At 48.4% G+C, this 18,843-nt stretch overlaps 1 protein-coding gene and 1 long non-coding RNA gene across 34 annotated transcripts in view; both read left to right on the forward strand.

Moving 5' to 3' along the window:
* CAMTA1 (calmodulin binding transcription activator 1) overlaps window positions 1-18,843 on the forward strand; it is an 814,199-nt gene that overhangs the window by 95,417 nt on the left and 699,939 nt on the right. The gene's annotated exons all lie outside the window — the stretch shown is intronic.
* On the forward strand, window positions 363-18,749 carry LOC309841807. 2 transcript variants are annotated; one of them, XR_014299322.1, is made up of 5 exons: window positions 363-9,492; window positions 9,868-15,225; window positions 17,903-18,199; window positions 18,297-18,427; window positions 18,533-18,749. It is a non-coding gene; the product is annotated as an uncharacterized lncRNA (long non-coding RNA). The 2 variants fall into 2 exon arrangements; XR_014299321.1 differs by having other exon boundaries at window positions 363-15,225.

Genomic DNA, 18,843 nt, shown 5'->3' on the forward strand with positions numbered 1-18,843 from the left:
TGTACAGTGGTAAATGAGCATTGGTGTCCAGGTCCAGTCACCAGCTGCATTAGCCCTAACAAAAGAGGCAGCCTGTCCTTGGAAGCCTTGAAGCCGGGCGCTGACTTCTCCTCTCTAGCTGTGGAAGAGCTGGGTCAGCCTTCCAAAGGCAGGTGTTCTGTGTACAGTGACGATCTGTTGTGTGGTGTCGCTGCCTTCGTGAGTCCTCTGAGCCAGAGCTTCCGGAGAGCTTGCCTCGGCCCCTGCACCAGCACGTGCTGCTTCCGCTTATGCTCTCAGGTGATGGACACGGCTTCGCTTAACCTCTCAAAGCCACCTCAGACCTTTCTGAGGCGGCTCTGTCCCCTCTTCTCAGCCTTCAAGACCTGGGGAGTGAGGGCCTTGCTCTGGATGATGCTTTTGGCTTAAGGGACGTTAGGTCTGGTTTGATCTTCTCTCTGGATCACTGGGACGTTTCCCTTATCAACACTGAGGCTGTTTTGCTTTCGTACTCCTGTGTTCGCTGGAGTAGCACTCTTCATTTCCTTCGAGAACTCTTCTTTGCATGCACAACTTGGCCTTTTGGCAAGAGAGGCCTCGCTTTCAGCCTGTCTCGGTTTTCAACATGCTTTCCTCACTGAGCTGAAGCATTTCTAGCTTTTGATTTAAAGTGAGAGACATGGGCTCTTCCTTTCAGTTGAATACTTAGAGGCCACTGTAGGGTTATTAACTGGCCTAATTTCAGTATTATTGTGTCTCGGGGACCAGAGAGGCCTGAGGAGAAGGAGAGACAGGGAACGTCTGGTCCGTGGAGCAGGAGGACACACCCAGCATTTATTGGTAACGCTTGCCATCCTGCATGTTTGTGGTTTGTGGCGTCCCAAAATAATGACAGTAGCGACATCAAAGATCACTGATCCCAGGTCACCATAAAAATATAATAATAATTTAAAAAGTTTAAAATACTGCAAGAGCTACCAAAACATGACCCAGAGACACAAAGTGAGCAAATGCTTTTGGAAAAATAGCGCCGATAGACATGCTTGGCGCAGGGTCGCTGCAGACACTTAATTTGTAAAACTCAATACCTGTGAAGCCCCGGAAAGCAAAGCCATAAAACAAGCTCCTTTATTCTAATACTAAGATATCTAGCAAGAGTCTGGAAAGAAGCATTGAAAAAAATTAGAGGGAAAGTAGATAGTTTTTAACTTTTCTTAATATTTAACAATTTAAAAAGTAGATTTTGGCATCAAGTAGACCAGAGAAACCAAAATATTTCCTAGATCAAAGGGGCATTCACCACGACACAGAGGCAGTTACGCTGATGGTACTAACAGAAGTACTTGTGTTCTAGAACACCCACGTGTTGCAGCTGTTCCCTCTCTATTCCTGTGTGCTTGTGTAGGCCACAGTACCCACATGTCCTTGAGAACCTTCGAGGAGGATTGGTTGGTTTGTTTTTAGTCCAGAGGTCAAAACCCAGGGAAACTGTATCCTGTGACGTACACTGTCACCTCAAGGAGAGATTATTTGGGGCACTAAGTTGTGCCAGACCGTGGAAGAATCTGAGCGGCCCAGGGACAGTGCACTGCATTAGTCACATTGTGCCCATTCCCTCGTGAACTTTGGTTATTCATCGTGCGCTGAGAGAATCATGGGAAACCAGGAAAACCAAAGGCCCAATTGAGCTTGAATTTCTGTCACATAGAGAGGTACCCAACATTTCTGACCAAATCAGTAAATATGTTTCACTTTCTTTTAAATAAAGTGTGAAAAGCAAAGAGCAGATTTTTATGTACCACAAAGCAAAACAAAAAAAACCTTTCAGGGCATAATGCGTTTTACATTAAACTTACCGCTGAACTATTTTGATTATGTAATCTTATCCTCCCATGAAAGTATAAGAAGTGTGAATTTTCTGGGGTGAAGAAATAATTGCAGAAGGTAGTTAATGAGGCAGAACTCACAAATCTGCGTTTATAGTTCTGTGGGCAAATAAATCATCAGTGGAGGATACAGATGTAAAGAAAAATTCTTGATTGCGTTCAAGAAATGCAAGGTTGAACTTTTTACTAAAATAGAATTTTACAGCCTCTCTGAGGGATGTCGTGAGTATTAAATAAGTGTAATGTGCTCAGAATAGCAGCCCAGGGCGTAGTGAGCACTAGGAAATGTGTGCTCTTTATCTCTTCACAAGGATTTTAGTACAAAAGACTAAATCATGTTTTAATCATGCATAATAAACTGAACTGTAATTTAGCGTGGTGAAAGTCCACTTTAACTCAATCAAGAGTGGCTTTCAAAGCAAGGAAAATGCTGAAATGTTTTTCTTCGGGCTCTTATGTGCGCCCTGTAGGACATCCTGGGACAGGTTACCCAGAGGACAGCCCTGGAGGCGAGAGATGCAGGAGCAAATGTGTAACTCTAGATGTATTTTGAAATCCGTTAATTTCATAAACCTGAAGATTTGATTGACTTTTTTTTTTTAAGTATGCCCTGTTGCTGTGTGTGTGTACTTCTAAGTTTTATGGAATTACATTGAGATTTATGACCAGCAGATGCTTAAAGCCGCTGTCAAAAAGACATACCTAGCGCTGCATTGATTAGAAATCTAGTCTTCATTCAACATTCCTGCAGTTTAAAATGTGACAGAAGTTTTTCCAGAGTGATTACATGAGTTAGTGCCCTCTGGTGGCACACAGAGGACATCAGGCAGGGAGGGACTGACCTGGGAGCCTGCCTCCGAAAGCTCTTGTGAGCCGGAGCCATCTTGTAATTGGTTCTTTTCTGAGAGCTTTTCTTTTTGGTGGGTTTTGAAAAGGCCTACGGTGGTTGATTATACCGTCTGTGACTTATCTTTCACGTATCGGGAGCTCGTCAGTGCCCTGCTCCCTTAAGCCGTGGCCCTGGGGTTGACTAGTGACAGCCTTACAGGGAGACTTGTCTGGCAGCATAGGCTAGGATGGGTTTCCTGGTGAGAGGATTTTCAGGTGAACGTGCTGGTGGAGGGTCTCCCAACGTTAAGATTTTCCAAGGGGGATCAGGACACCCATTTTCAGACGCATCTCTTAATTCGCCTTTTGAAGAGGGGACCATCTCACTTCTTGGATTGATGGCCTTTGGGTGACTCAGTGGTGCTGCTTGAGACAAACCGATTGGAAGCAGGTGGGCATTTGTTGTTCATTGAGCTCTTCCCTGGAGGGCAGGGCCCGCCTTTCCCACCTGGGTCCTTTGGCCAGACTCGCTTACTCTTTGGGCTTTAGGGTGAGGCGGATCCGGAACAGCATCCCACCCCCACCTCTGAAAAGCTGGGGGGCCCTGGGACAGTCGCTCTGTTTTATGTGAGTCTCTAGCCGTGCGATCTGGCTGCTGCCGCTTCAGGAGACTGTCGTGTGGTGGAAGTGAGCAAGTTGTAACCTTTGTGCAGATAGCCATTACATTCGTTTTACTTTCCTTCTCTTCCCTAAAGCAAGCTCCTCCTTCCTTTTTAATAATCATTCAAAAGCTGAACTTTTAATCTTGGAATAATTCTATATTTACTGCCAAGTCGCAGAGGGGGTACAGAGTTTGCATAGTGCCATCATCTAGCTTCTCGTGCAGGCCTCACTTGGACGCTGTTGAGGTTTCCTGATACATTAATATGTGACCCCTATGGACTCTGACCATATTTGGCTTAAAGTTCCAGTTCAGCATTTATGAGGCTGCAATGTTTGCCTGAAAACCCGAATTCTGCTCAAGATGTGGCCTTTGCCTCCAGATTATCCTTCGGTTTTATCTGGGTCCATGTCTGTGAGTAGTCTTTGGTTTTCCAGGATCTTAACACCTAAATAGATTCCCCATTGATGCAGTTAGTGAGCTGTGCCCCCACAGACAGAACGAAACAGGTGACCGAAGTCACCATGTCACCGAGGCACTTTGGCACCCTGGGCCGCTTCTCACACCACCACAGCTTAAGTCAAGGTAGAAACATGTGCATATTCCCCCAAACCCCCCCATCCCAAAAACCTTTCTTATATTTGGAAATACAAATAGAACTGACGTGGCTTCCTAATCAAAAGCCCACCAGCTAGTTCTGCTATCTAGAGGCTGGAGCAGTTAGTATACACAAAACGGTAGCAGCGCTCACATTGTACCTTTACGGTCTAAGAAAGTGGTTTCCCAGACAGCGTCCCATTTGGTTTCTTCACCCTAAGAGATAGTCAGGGAGAGCTTTGTCACTCCCTTTTTGTGTACCTGGATGAAGTAAGGGAGGCCAGGGGGTGACTGACGGAGGCCAAGTTCATTAGAGCCACTCTACCCATGACCGAACACCTCTCACCCGGGCCTCCCCCAGCACGCCTGCAATAATGTGGCTCTGAAAATGCTGTTTTCCCTCTTTTATGTTGGCTGAATTCCACCCCAGTGATCGTATTTGTGCTTCTAATATGCACAGTTTTTGGATACCTAGTTGACAATTTATATATTTTGTTTCACCCCAGATTCTTACTGAATATGATCAGATCAGCATGATTAGGCTTGATTTAGCAGACTCTCACCGTCCTGGGCCATTAGGGGAAGTTGCAATCTGTGCTGACACCGAGCACTCGCAGGCCCTGGGTACCTGCGGCCTCCTTGGAGGCGGCGTCCTGCGTGTGTATCTGGGCTGCGTATTGTGCTGGGGGGAGCCTTGGCCGTGGAGACACATGGGACGTATCTTCTCCTCCTCTTCCTTCTCCTCCTCCTCCTCTTTTTTAAACAAGAACAGAAGAGATATTTGAGTCAGAAAATGATGTAGTTTGAAAAAGTGGTAAGTGGACAGACCTCGGTTCTTGAAAAGCTAGCAGAATATCGTATTTGCACATTTAGATCTAATCAGAAAACAGAAATGAGTCTCCTAAGAATTTATTTATTTATTTATTTTGCAAATATGGTGCTTTTAGATGTCTTCTAGTATCTGTTTCTGTGGCATAAAACTTAATTTTGTCATTATTTAGTTTTGGTAGGTCTCCATTTCTAACAGTGTCTCATCTGACCTTTCTGAAACCCTGAGGTCAGAGGCAGCCACGCACTAGAAGCTGTCTTGGTACTTAGTCCCAGCCGGTTAAGTCTCGCTGACCACATTGGGGAGTTTGGTGGGTGGTTTTCTTTGTTTTGTTTTCTAATTAGTAACATAGACCAATCTACAAAGCCAAAGTCAAGTGGAAGAATTAAGATATGTTTTAATCTTTTCAAGTTCTAAAAGTCTCATTAAGGAACCTCTTTTTTTTAAAGCTGACAAAGCCCCCAAGTGCTTTCCTGGTTCCTTCCTGGCACCTCAGCATTCTGGAGCCGCATCAGGGTAAATCCCTGGTGGCTTTCCTCACGCCTCTAGTGTGGGTTGGCGTGCTGCTCCCTTACGGATGTCCCGTGGGAGAGGGCTTTGCTGGTGTTCTAGATACCCTCTTCAGGAAGTTGTAAACAGATGGGGCTGTCCGGCAGGTGGGTTGGAGAGGCTAGGTAACCATCGACCTGAGATCGTCCCTGCTGACGTGGGCACGAGTCACAATGAAGTTTTAGCTTCTCGGACACGTCGTTGGGGAAGTTGCGTGTCGTGATAGGCTGTGTCCCATCAGGGGGAGTCCTGTGGGACAGACTCCGAGAAGGTTAAGCGGGGGCTGCTGTGCTTCCACCAGTGGGCGGACTTGGCTGTGGGTGACCCATGGTAGTTACCGCTTCCCTCTTTGAGTGACTCAGTCTAAGAAGAGGGAGTTTTGTATTCACTTGGGGTTTTCTGACACTGACTGGAAAGAAGAGGAAGACTTCAGTTGTAATTTACAATAGTGACCAAAAACCTCAAGCCTGCTCTCCACAAACCATCCAATTATCCAAATATTCATTCACATTATAAATTTCTTTCAGCCACAGGGCACTTTTTTCCCCCTTGTCTTTTTCCTTTCTGTTTTCTTTCCCCACCAGATAGATTCACACTGAAAAATAAAACAGACTCCAGTATTTGCTTGTTGGAAATTAAGATCTATGCCCAGAGGCGCCTTGTGGCAAGCGCAGTGAAGTAAGCTGAGAACTGGGGCGCTTGTTTATTTGAAGGTTGGGTGTGACATATGAATGAGCCTATCTTTTTGATACCCGCCCATCTGTCCTGGACTGAAACAGGCATTTGGAGTAGGTTTTGCATTTTAAGTTCAATTTTGAGAACCAGCCATTCACGGTGAATGCAAAGTTGCTGGAAGTTTGTTTCCAAAATGATGCCACCCTCTATTTCTGTGAACCCAATAAAAATAGCATGGAATTAAATTTAATTATGCTATGCTGAATATTTCATGTGGAATTAAGGGGCAGGAGTTGCCTTTACAAAGCATTAAGTTTGGAAAGAATAAAGGCTTTGGAGGTTCTTTGGAAGATACTATAATTAAAAGATTTGCTCAAATGTATTTGTCCCCTTTTGAAGAGTTTAAAGAAATCCATCCCTCCCTTCCTAAACTGATTGCCTCTCAGACACCAGCCCCGCTTGGCAGTAAGCACGGTGAAGCCACTGCTGATCTAACGGCTTCTTCCTGTTAAATGTAAAATAGGTTTTTAATCTTCTGATTTAGACGTTTAATAGAAAGTAAATGTTTGACTTGCTTTGGTTTCTGCTGAACCTGTATTTAAATCCACACAAACAGTTGGAATAAAGTGAAAACATCACTGGACTAGCTATTTTAAACATTTCAGGATGTGAGAATGCTAAATGGGGTTCCCTTTTAAAACTAGAAATGGCTGCTTGCATTTACATAATTACTGCTAACTAGCACAACATTTTACATGGTGACAAACGCAGGGTAGAAAAGGGATCTGTTTAAAAAAGCCTGGTAAGAGGAAGCAGAAAAGCTCTGTGAGCCGCTGCGTTGTGCCTTTGCAAAGCCAGGGGAAGGAAACCTTCCCGTGGGGAGGGTGATGTCACGGGAGGAGGCAGGTAACTCAGGCCGCTGCTCAGAGCCACCCGTGAGCTGTCCCTTTGGACGAGTTTGTCAACCTTTCATTGGGAAGCAGGATTGTAGATATTGGTTCCTGAATCTGCTTTTCGATTTTGGAAGCGGGTATGGCACTCTCTGTCCACGATTAAACGCCGTCTGGTGAGGCTGAAGTTCAATGTTGGTGAGAAGAGCCTGGGAGGATATTTGTGAAAATGAACACCAGTGTCGCCTCATCCACATTGGGCAGTCAGTGAGTACCTCCAGCTGGAAGCTCAGGTGTGTCTCTGACTCTGCCTTTTGTCCCCTGCCCCACGTGGGACCCACCTGTAAGTTCCTTTTTCCTTCTCACGTGTGGCTCGCTGTGTATGTCTCTGCTGGCACCTCTGGAGTCTGGGCTGTCCTTGTTTTCTTTGCCTGACGTCCGTCCCCTCTTCCTCTCTGGACTCCAGTTGCCAGTCTTGCTCCCCGGGAAGGGACCGGGGTGATCTATGAAAGGTACCAGCGGGTGAGGTCACTAGCTCGCCTCAGAGCCCTGCAGTGACTTTCTGCCCATTCAGAGTGTACTTGGCGCATGTGACCTGGGCCCTGGGACAGCTCTCAGGCCCTCCCCTTTGCTTTTTCCTCAGGGCACATCCACCCTTCCCACGGCTGGAACACACCCCGTGTGCTTCTCTTCTGCAGTTTCCTCTCCGTGCAGTGGGGCCCCCTCCTACCCCGTGTTCGTGGGCCGCCTTCTTCAGGCCTCTCCGGTCTCACCTCAGCTGTCCTCTCCTCAGGGGGGCCCTTCCCAGACAACCCATCCTAGCATGGTGCTCTGTCACTCTATCATGTGGTGTGTCTTGGTAGCATTTATTACTGTCTGAAATGGTTTCTTTCCCTTTCTCTGCTCTCCTCCCCACCCCTCTAGAACGGGAGCTCTTTCCGGGCACGACCTAGGCCGTCTCCTCAGCTGTATTCTCAGCAGCGACAGGTGCCTATGAGATGCAGGTTGCCACTGATTAAGGGAATGCAGGAGAGGAGCCCCCGACAGCATTCATGTCCAAGGAGGGGGCTGACCTGGTGGAACTGGGCACCTAGAGGGACAGTCCTGAAGTCCTCCTCCCCAGATGGTTTCTGGAATGGTTTAGGAAAACACCACTCTAAACCTTGCCTTTGCACATTAAAAGTTGACATTTGGGGGTTCAGAGAACGGCTGTGAACATGGTTCAGCCCATGTCCAATGAGAGTTGGAGACCTCGCTCTCCTGGCTTCGCTAGTGAGACGAAAAGTCAGCGTTCCCAGTGCTTGTGTTTCGGGGAAGCTCGTTAGTGGGGGGTTTTGCCTCCTTGCTGGGGCGGTGGCACAGCACTGCCTGACTTTGCCGGAGATTGAATTTGAATTCACCCACACCCAGCTTGAGAGCTAGACCTCATTTTCTGTGATTGCCCAGGGCATCTTTCTTGTGAGCGCTGTGGGTGCACTTGGTACGTTCCACCTTCTCGCTGGGGTTAGGGGACCAGTCTCTGAAGATTCCAGTTATTTGTAGAAATCTAAACTTCGCTGAGTAGCTTTTAGCTTCCCTGGTTCTCCTCTTGGCTATGTCTTAGATTTTTAGGAGGAAAATGTGGTGAGGCTAGATAGCTGGCAAGTTGATGAGGATAGTTAAATTGAACCAACCTATATGTTCAGCTTTCCTAGCGAGGAAGAGAATCCTGCTTCCACCCCGTGGCCGTCTCAAATATGATAGACGCCTGCAGGCTGTCTGTCAGAGCACTGACTTTGGTCCCACATAGGTTCGTTAGGGACTGGGTTATAGAACTCAGGAGCAAAGCCCCACTGTGCAAGCTTCCATTCTTGGTGCTCTCTTTATCTGGATGTTATTACACTGTTGGGTTGTTTAAACAGTAAAAACACTAACTTCTCAGTTACCTTATCCTGAAATGGACCTTCTTAGACCCAAGATCTAGGGCTAGAACCCTTGAGCGGAGCATTTGCAGTTTTTGATTGAGCATCAGCTCATTAGACTGGATTTAAGAGAACCCCTCCCCCCACCCCTTCTCACGTGTGACCGGAGCCTCGTGCCACCCATGGCATGGAGTCTTGACTGCCCAGCCCCCCACTGGCCTGGCTAGAGAACAGGCTCGAGCTGGAGGGAACGAGCAGGACGAAGGCAGAGTCAAGAAAAGGCCTGGACTGCCTGAGCCAGAGATGTACACAGTGCGGGGGGCTTGCTAGGGTTGGAAAATGGGTTTCGAGCTGCTTCTGGGAGGTCTTGCAGGTAAAAAGTAGGCAACCACAGCAGGTTTTTTCCCCTGATAATGAAGCTGGTGAACTGGGGTGTGCGTAGGGCCACCTGGGGACAGGGAGAAGAGCTGGGAGAATTGTACCCATCATTGATTTCCTAGTTACTGGAAACTCCGTTCGCCTGTCTTTCCTGGGAGCCATTTCCTTCTCTGACAGACACTGGGAGAAGCCGTCTCCTGCATACCCCTGAGTTATATGTCTTTTTTGATTTGGTCCTTCTTGGTTGATTGCTTTTGAAGTTCAGGTGATGCCTTGGTCAACTGAATATTCGGAACAGACTCCCGTCCATACCTGGCTGGTAAGTATCTGAAGAGCACTGACTTTCCCGCACGGGCGATTAGCACACTTGACATTGTGCTTGACACACACACCATGTATGTGGCGGTTACTCTGTAATTGGGCGTGAACCAGGGTGCTCTGGTCTGGCCTGAAGAAGCGAGGTTGCCCCTCTGGAAGGGCATCCTGGTTACGTTTCCCTGGCAGTGGGTGCGAGCGAGGGACAAGTGCCTATTTACTGTTGTTCCCGTCTCCTTTTCCAGCCTTAAAAAAAGCCAAAATGATTTCCTGCCCGTGAATTGCTTGGTTTTCTTTTTCTGGTCTTTCCTTTCGTGGCCAAGATATTTGCAGAAATTTCTGGCTAACCAGCCGTCCGTAACTTTCCTCTTCGTTGCAGATGCTGTGGTTAGGGGTACACGAAGAGCCCCAGAAATCCACACTTGTTGCCTCAGGAAAGCTGGGAAGCCAGCGGTTCAGCCGCTGCAGTGGGGTTTTACTTCCTTGTCTTGAGACGGGGTTGGACTCACTAAATCCTTCAAGTTGGTTGAGATACTTAAATATTTGTTAAATTTCAGTGTGTCTGACTTAGAGAAAATGAATTACTGGGTATACTTTGTAAGACCCATCTTTTGCCCATTCCTTGGCTTGTAGCAATGATGAGGCTTAAACATTCCGTCCTTCAGGCAGACAAGTTAAAGCTCGCAGACGGTGAGAGAAGGCGCCAGCCGCGGGGAGCAGTTCTCTCGTGTGGCATTGGCGTGTGAGTTGGCCCCTCAGGATGGTACACACGGTTTCCAGGGAAGAATTCTGGAAAGACACTGCAAAGGGATTTTCCCAAGTCTTGTCTCAAGGGGAATCTCCTTTTTGCTTCAGCCGTGATTCCTAGACCGATTTCCCGCCCTCTTGTCACCTAGTGGACTTCCACACAGGTGCCTGGTTGATGGAGATCCCCTGGTTGGCTCTGTTTGAACCATGATCTTTTTAATGGTGAACTGGATGATCTAGACTGAGTCCCAGGGTACCCCTGCTTTGCATCCCCTTTGGATGCAAGGATGCCCACGGCCTGCCCTCGTGTGGATCTGTAGGACAGACCAGGTAGACCTGGAGGGTCTGTGAGGTCATCTTACCTGGAGTGCTCTTCCAGGTGAGGGTGGGTTTGCTGCCCCCGACACACTGCTGTCCCCGTGAAAGTGTGCCCGGCCCGCTTACCCATCTGAGATGCCCTGCAGCTGATAAATAATAATCATGGCGGTGTGATTGCTGAAAGGCAGGCTCCAGCCAGTGTGTGCTGGGTTGTAGTGTTTTCCTGATGGATGGAGCCTATTCTGGGAAGCAGCTTATTGTCTCACGTGAACAGGCTTTCTAAAATAAATGACTGCTTTCTTAATATTTTGAATCATTTTCTTCAGCACATGTTTTGTAGCCGGGGTTTGAAAGCTTGCCAAATATATGCCTTCGCACAACTCCCTGTAGGGCTGGATATACAACCAGACCAAACAGTGTGATTTAAGGTTGAACATAATTGGGAACTCAGCAATCACTTGCCTTGCGTTTGATAGAATGGCAGCAGAGTGGTCTGGAGTTACTTCTCCGTTAAAAAATTATGTATATAACACACACGCGCGCGTGCGCGTGCACTCGTGCGCGCGTGCACTCGTATATAGTTCCACCACCTCATAATAGAGAAGTTGTGTCTGAAACCACTGGTCAGAAACACTAGTGTGAAAAATCATTCCTTGACTTTTGTGGTGGAGGCAGTAATGAGCTGCAAACAGTCCTAGCAGTCGGTACCACAGGTGTGACTGAGGACCTGAGTCGTATTGTATAAGATTTTAGGATGGAGAAGAATCAGATGGTGGCAGAAATACGTTGTAAACCCAAGCCCCCGTCAAGACTTTCATCAGGTGATGCGTTCCTTGTTTCTTTGCACGCCAGTAATTGAGCCATAAACTTGGTGAACTTGGTGCTGCCTCCCTGTTAAACAAGGGGCCTTGGTGTTTATATTTCAGGCGCTGCTGTGTGGGATTGTTGGACTGTCGGTCTCCTATAACTGAGACCTTTTCATGTGGCTCTTGTGCGGTGGGAAAAATGCTATTGACAGCCCCACTTCCTGGAGCTCTTCAGAAGATGGACTTGAGAGCTCTTTGAGAAGTCACATGCGGAATCCAAGTGTGTTTACCAGGCCGAAGGAGGTCATATTGGCAGACGTTTATGGGGACTGTCCGGGTTGCAGAGGGTTGGAGGTGCACAAGAACGTCTGCTTTGCCCCATGGCACACTGGCTCCTTCAGGCTCGTTGCCAGCCCCGGCGCAGGAGGAGGGGGCCGGGGAGGGAAACCATGCCCGGCACGGCTACTGTGGTTCCCTGATGATGGCATCCCATTGCCGTGCCGTGACCCAGCCTGCTGCCACCCCTTGTAAGAACAGGAAATAAAACTCTGAGGTGGAAATGTTGCTATCTCAATTTATGCAATTACAGTGAATTTCTTTCAGCCCTTCCCCGCCCCCATGAAAGTTTGGACACTTTTCTAGTCATTGAAAAGCTATCTTTTGGAGTTTCAGATAGTCAAATAAACCCAGCTCTAGAATTTAACTTTTATACGCAAACAACATGATTATGAATATATATCTGTATATTCTACCTCTAAGAATACGTAAATTCAGTGAGATACAAAATACAGTCCATTGTATTTCCATATATTAGCAAAAGGTGAAATTAGAAAATCAGTATCATTGGCAATAGATTTAGAAACATCCAGTACAAAAAGCTGAGGATGCATGTATGACTTCTGCCCTGAAAACGAATGCGTTGCTGAGAGAGGAGAGAAGCCACGCACCAAGGCTGTGGACTGAAAGATTCAGTATTGTTAAGATGTCTTTCTGTTTTCCCTAAATTGATTTAGGAATTCAGCGCCATCCTAGTCAGAAGTTAGACAAGCTGATTGTAGTTTATATGGAAATGCAAAGGACCTAGGGAAAACCAAATCAGTTTTGAGAAAGAATAAAACTAGAAGATTTCATTGCCTGATTTTCAAGCCTTCTTACAAAGCTACAATAGTCTCGGGTGGAATTGCCAAGGGTAGACACATACATCAGTGGGGCAGAATAAAGAGGTCAGAAATGGACACACATCCTCGGGCAGTTGATTTTTGACAAGAGCGCACGGCAATTCAGTGAGAAAGGATGGTCTTTTAAACAAATGGTAATGGAACAATTGGACATTCTGTGCAAATAACATGAACCTTGACCTGTACCCTGTATCATAGACAAAAATTAACTCAAAATGGATCTAAGTTTAGAGTCTAAAACTTTGATAAAACTTGTAAAAGACGACACAGGAGAAAGTTTTTGTGACTTCGGAGTAAGCAGAGATTTTTTTTTTTAAGATACTCAAAGCACAATCCCTAAAAGAAAAAATGGATTTTATACTTCATCAAAAGTTTAAAAATTCTGTTCTTCCAAAGATGCTGTCAAGACAATGAAACTGTAGGCCACAGACTGGGAGGAAACATAGGCACAGCCTGTGTCTAATAAAGAACTTGCATCCAGAATATATGAACTCCTTAAAACTCAGTAACGTGAGTTATTAAAATGGCCAACTTAAAAACGGAGAAGAGATTTGAATAGCCACGTTAAGATCTACAGCTTAGCACATGGGAGACATCGGGGTCAAAAGTTATCAGAGAAGTGCAGTAGAGGGGCGCCTGGGTGGCTCAGTGGGTTAAAGCCTCTGCCTTCGGCTCCGGTCATGATCCCAGGGTCCTGGGATCGAGCCCCGCATCGGGCTCTCTGCTCAGCCGGGAGCCTGCTTCCTCCTCTCTCTCTGCCTGCCTCTCTGCCTCCTTGTGATTTCTGTCTGTCAAATAAATAAATAAATCTTTTTAAAAAAAAAAAGAAGAAGTGCAGTAGAAACCACAGTGAGCCTAGCCAGTGCACACCTGTTGGAATAGGTCTTCCAAACAAAACAAACCGTGGTAATACCAGCTCACATGCAAGGCTGGTGGGAATGCAGAATGGTACAGCCATTTTGGAAAGAAATGTGAGTTTTCTCTAAACCTGTACTTAAAAAAAAAAAATGTTAACCCTGTACTTAAAATATGGCCCCACAGTTCCAGTTGTAGGTATTTACCTGAGAGAATAAGAGGCTGTGTTTGTACAAGAACTCACGTGGGAGCTGTGGGTTTATTCATGACTTCCCAGAGCACAACCCCCCGTGTCATTCTGCTGTCGAACGACTCTGTCAGCTCAGTGGAACACTACTCAGCAGGAAAAAGAGGCAAACGGATACCACACAGATGGTCCACACACGCATCCTGTTGAGTGAAAAGAAACCAGACTCAAAAGGCTGCTACTGCCTGATTCCATTTATAGGACTTTCTGGAAGAGGTAAAACTACAGGGCAGGGGAGCAGATCGTGGCTGCTGGTGCTGGAGGTGGGGGTGAGTTGGCCACAGATGGGTACAAGGGAACTTCTCTGAATTTTGCGTACTGTCGTGGTCACACAGCTATCCGTCTTTGTCAGACTGTATAGACCGGGACACTTTGAACAGGTACTTCACAAAAGAAAGCATACGGAAGGCCAGTTATCGTGTGGAAAGCTGCTCAACATCGTCCCTTGTGAGGGAGGTGTGGCTTCAAGCCGTTAGGTGCCATGTTGTATGTCGCTGGTCAGTACGTCATGTTATAGAGCTTCTTGGGACGCCGTTGGGCGTGTGTATGACATGGAGGTTTGCTTTCTGTGGTTTCAGTTCCCGGCAGTGGATGACCCTCCCGTCATCCACTCCGGCAGAGGGTCAGCAGTAGCCTAACGCTGTCACCCGCCCGCACCACTCACCACCTTCATCCTGGCACGCAGGCATTTCATCCCCTCACGCCATCCTGGGAAGAAGGGTGAGTACAGTAGGATGAGAGAGGGAGAGAGACCGCAGTTCCCTAATTTTTGTTGTGGTACGTTGTTATGATTGTTCTGTTTTGTTACCTGCTGTTGTTCATCTCTTACTGTGCCTGATTTATGAACTAAACTTTATTCCAGGTTTGGATGTATAGGAAAAACTTAGTGTATATGGGGTTCCGTGCTATCCATGATTTCAGGCATCCCTTGGGGGTCCTGGAAGGAGTCTCCTGTGCATACGGGGGTGCTCCCATATATGTTCACAAAAGGACTTGCACAAGAGTGTTTGTATAAAGCCCCAAACTGGAAACAGCCCAAATATCCATCATCTGCAAAACGGATGAACAAATTGTGGAATTCTGCTGAGCAAAAAAAAGAATGAACTACCGGTACAGCCCATTTGGATGGATCTCGAAAACAGGACAAGTGCGTACTCTGTGAAACCCATCTGTGGTCATGGAAAGTGGTTCTTGAGGACACTGGGTGGGGGAAATAACTGGAAAGAGAGGAGGAGACTTAGTAGGGCGATGGAGGTACACTAAATCCCATTTTAGGTTGTAATTGTGTGGGCAGATGTCATTGTTAAAACATCAAACAGATTCAGATCCATACTTTCTATTGTATGTTAATTATACCTTAATAAAATTATCTTCACTCAGTTTTATACACATTTTATTGAATCCTCCCCCCCTTTTTTAAGCCATTTATTCTGTTTGGTCATCACTGCATGTGTTTTGTGTAAGCCCGGCTTTCTGTGTGGTACTATCTTTGACGTTGTGCAGTATTCCACTGGGGCCGGCGGAAAGGCTCAGCTTCTGATCACATGGTTTGGCATGGCCATGGCTTCCGAATGTCAGAGGGGCAGGTGAGTAACCCCGTGTGTCTCGGCCCCGTGTCCTGTCGGATCTGCTTTTGTTGACTGGCGTGTCGTGTAGGATCGGCGCTGCGGAGATCTTGAAGAACCCCCCATGCACCTTACGAGCTGAAGCTGATGGGCTGGAAATCAGGCCGTGGCCAGAGCTGGAGGCATGGGACGAGGGGTCGGAAAAGAGTCTCTTGCTCCAGCTCGCGTTAAACATCAGGGCTCTTGCTTTGGTCTTTCTTTCCTCGCTACACTTTCTGTGGGTAGTGCCGCCCGTGGGCGTGGGTACTGCCGTCACCAGTGTGTTGATGGTTCCACAGTGACCTACAGTTTGTGCTCTTCTTCCCGGTCAGAACCCTCCAGCTGTGCCCTCTCTACTGCTCCGTCCTCTCTGCTCACAGGTGTGCTGCTATTCTCTTTTTGTGTAGTTTCTCTCCGACCATTCCTGCAACTGCTTCCTCTCTGCATTTCCCTTCCTACCCTTTCCTCAGCCACAAATGTCAGGCCTTGACATCCGCATCCCACGCGATAGAAACTTGTGTTAGGATTTACTGAGAATGCTTATTAAGAAGTCCTGTGGCCTGGTTTCAGCCACAAGCTCCTTCCTAGCTTCTGTGTGCCGTTTGTTCTGTTGACTTTCCTTTTTTTTTTTTTTTTGGAAAAAAAAAAATCTTGCACTCCCTTGGTTGTGTCCGGGTCACAGTTCTCTCTCCTGCTTTGCTGCACATATCCTGCCTTTCTCCTTGCCAATCTTTTGAGATTGCAGTGCCTTAAATTTGTGTCCCTGGCCCTCTTTTTTCCTGTGAGAGAACTCTGGCCTGTGTTCTGTTATCTGGTGGCTTAAATTTCCACTTCTACACCCATGGTACCACATCTGGATCTTAAGGCCCTACCCTTTGCCTGAGTCTCACATCCTTGTTTCATGTTGCATACCTAACACTTGAAACCCCCTGTGTCCCAAACCAGACTCCTTGTTTCTTCCCCACCTGATCCTTTGTTCCTCCGCACTGAGGTCTCATAGCTAGCCCAGGCTCACAGCTCTGGCGTCCTGCTTGATGCCCTGTGGTGCTCCTGGAGTCCGAATGGCGACACGCAGGTTCTGCCTGTCTTTTCCATCTCTCCCAGCCACCGCTGCGGTGTGGCCCAGGGACTCCCTGCCTTGTTCTTCCTTTTCCTACACCCCCCTTCTGCCTTCGTCTGAAGGCAGTTACCCCTACTCTGCAGGTGAAAGCCTCAGCTCCTTAGGTAACTGTGAAACCCTCTGTCCATGCCGCACCTGTCCCTTCAGCACCTGGGTGATGGGAACGCCTGTAAGTTTCAATTAAATTTCCCCTCCTCTCTGTGTTGGCAACGCCCCCCGGCAGAATGACTGGCTCCCTGTTCTGGGTTCATGTGGCTCTTAATACACTTTCTTCGTAATAATTTGTGACTGTGTCTGTACACATTGGGGATCATACCTGCATATCTTGTGTGTGTTCCGGGGCCAGACAGCCTCTCCATCCCTCCCTGCCCCTGTGTTCCCACATACTCTCCTGCTCCTCCACATGCCCCAGAGGGAGGCAGAGCTGAATGTTGACACTCTGGCCAAATGAGCCCGTTGCCTGCTTGGGAATGTGAGCGGAAATCACCCACAATTTCTTCAGACAAGCCAGGAGGGACCACTCTGTGATCTGGAAGCTGTCCAGTGTTGGCGCCAAGAAGAGGGATTTCCTCTTTCATGTCCTGTCCAAATGGTTCTGGTGGTGTGATTCTCCCAGGGTTCTCCTGTTCCCGGGGAGGGGTGGGAAGAAGGGCGGGGAGAAACTCACTGTCAAGGGGCTTTCTGTAGGAGATGAAGATGCCAGCCTCCTAGCAGAGAGGACTGTGGCTGCCGTGCTGAACTCATGCATTGTGTCCGCGCTGCGCGTGCTAATTCCAGATGGAAAAGGCTCACGTCAGGCCTGCTCCTTCCTCCCACTCCTGGCAGGGCTGTGGGTGGGCGGCGATCCCGCTCCTGACCTCAAATAAAGCGGCCCGTGGACCCAGAGAAGAGCCTGTATTCTGGACTGGCGCTAGCCCACTGACACAGAAAACAAGGGTGGTGGCAGGTGCTGCGGGCGGGGCAGGAGGCGTGCCAGGGACCGCGGCCATGGGGACGGCAGAGTTGGGCATTTTTAATTGATGCCTTTAATAATTACTGTTTAAGCAACAGAAGGCAAAGTGAGACTGTTTCAAAGGCAATGCAGAGCAGCACGAGTTTGGAAGTTGGCTCAGAAATCCGTGCCTCCCCTCCTCGCTCTGTGGCTGTTATTTGAATATATTTTGTATTTAATTTTCCCTCCCCCTCATTTTCGAGCACGCCAGTCCTTTCCCTAGAGGGAGTGGAAGAGGAAGGTGCTGTGTGACGTGTCCTCATCCAGTTATTACTTGCCCAGGGCCAGTGCACGTTTCTTCCACCAGTCAAAACACTCGTTTTAGTGAAGTTTGAGGCCCTGCTCCCCGCGCTGCTGTGGGCATCTGAGGGGGAGCGGTTGTGACCCACCTGAGAGGCGGCCGGAGCTGTCCGTGACACGGCCTCACTGTGTTCCAGCAGGGCCCCCTGGGTCTGAAGAGGAAATGGAGATCCGGCTTCAAGATAGACATCCATCGCAGGCCTCAACGCTTAAATATTTGTGATTTGTCTTTTCTAATTGCTTTTCAGTTTGTTTGCTTTTTCAAAATCCGGTGTGTGGTTTCCACCGTGTCCTTGAGTTGGTGAAATGGTTAGAGTTCTAGGATGTCCGGAGCCTGGGCAGCATCGTCAACAGTCACTGTTTGCTGAGTCGCCAGACATCTGGGCTCTGGGACAGCTAAAGGGACACGGGCCCTGACCTCTAGGAACTCTTGCTGTAAGGAGACGTGACCGGCTGACCCGCGGCCTCAGCAGCTGTCGTCCCCGCGGCCCCCTCATGCCTTCCCACAGCCCATGTTTCTGGAAGGGGTGCGGAGCTTTGAAAGGGTGAGAGCAGGTCTGGGCAGCTTAGGTCCAGGGCTCTGTGCTGCGGGCTGAGCTTCAACTGAGGGCAGCTGAGGGGTCCTGGGTTTCTTCCAAACAGCTGCTCTGGGGCCTGCGTAAGCCCGGCACCTCTCGGGGCTCGTGCCTCCTGCCGTACGGAGAGTTTGTGCTGTTCCCTGGGTTGACAGTCCCTTCCTGGTGACACACTGAAGGCTCTGGGTCCAGCAGCAGGTACCAGGCCCACCCAACAGGGGAGTACGGGTGCCTGTCCCAGGGGCCAGAGCCACCTGGGCCCGGTCACAGGGAGTAAGCTGGGAGTGCCCTCTGTCACACCAGGACTGGCCTCGGGCACACGTGAGACCTGATGCTCCCAGCCCCTCAGACACAGAGTTCCTGGCGACGGGCGGAGCAGCCAGCCCTTCTGCTTGGATCCCAATACACTGCAGGTAAAATCCAGAGATGGCCCATGATCTCCAGGCTTCTGGTGGTCTGGCTCACAGCGTCCCCGTTCCCGATGCCTGTGTACCTACTGTTCCTTCTCCCAGGAGCCCCCCACAGTTCCCTCCCCATTTCTCCTTCCGCTGTGCTCAGACGCGCCCTTTGGGGGATGTCTGTGGTCGCATTATCTGAGGAGTGCGCCCTCACCC

This window comes from Mustela nivalis (genome assembly GCF_964662115.1).
Source record: "Mustela nivalis genome assembly, chromosome: 10".
In the NCBI taxonomy this organism is placed as follows: Eukaryota; Metazoa; Chordata; class Mammalia; order Carnivora; family Mustelidae; genus Mustela; species Mustela nivalis.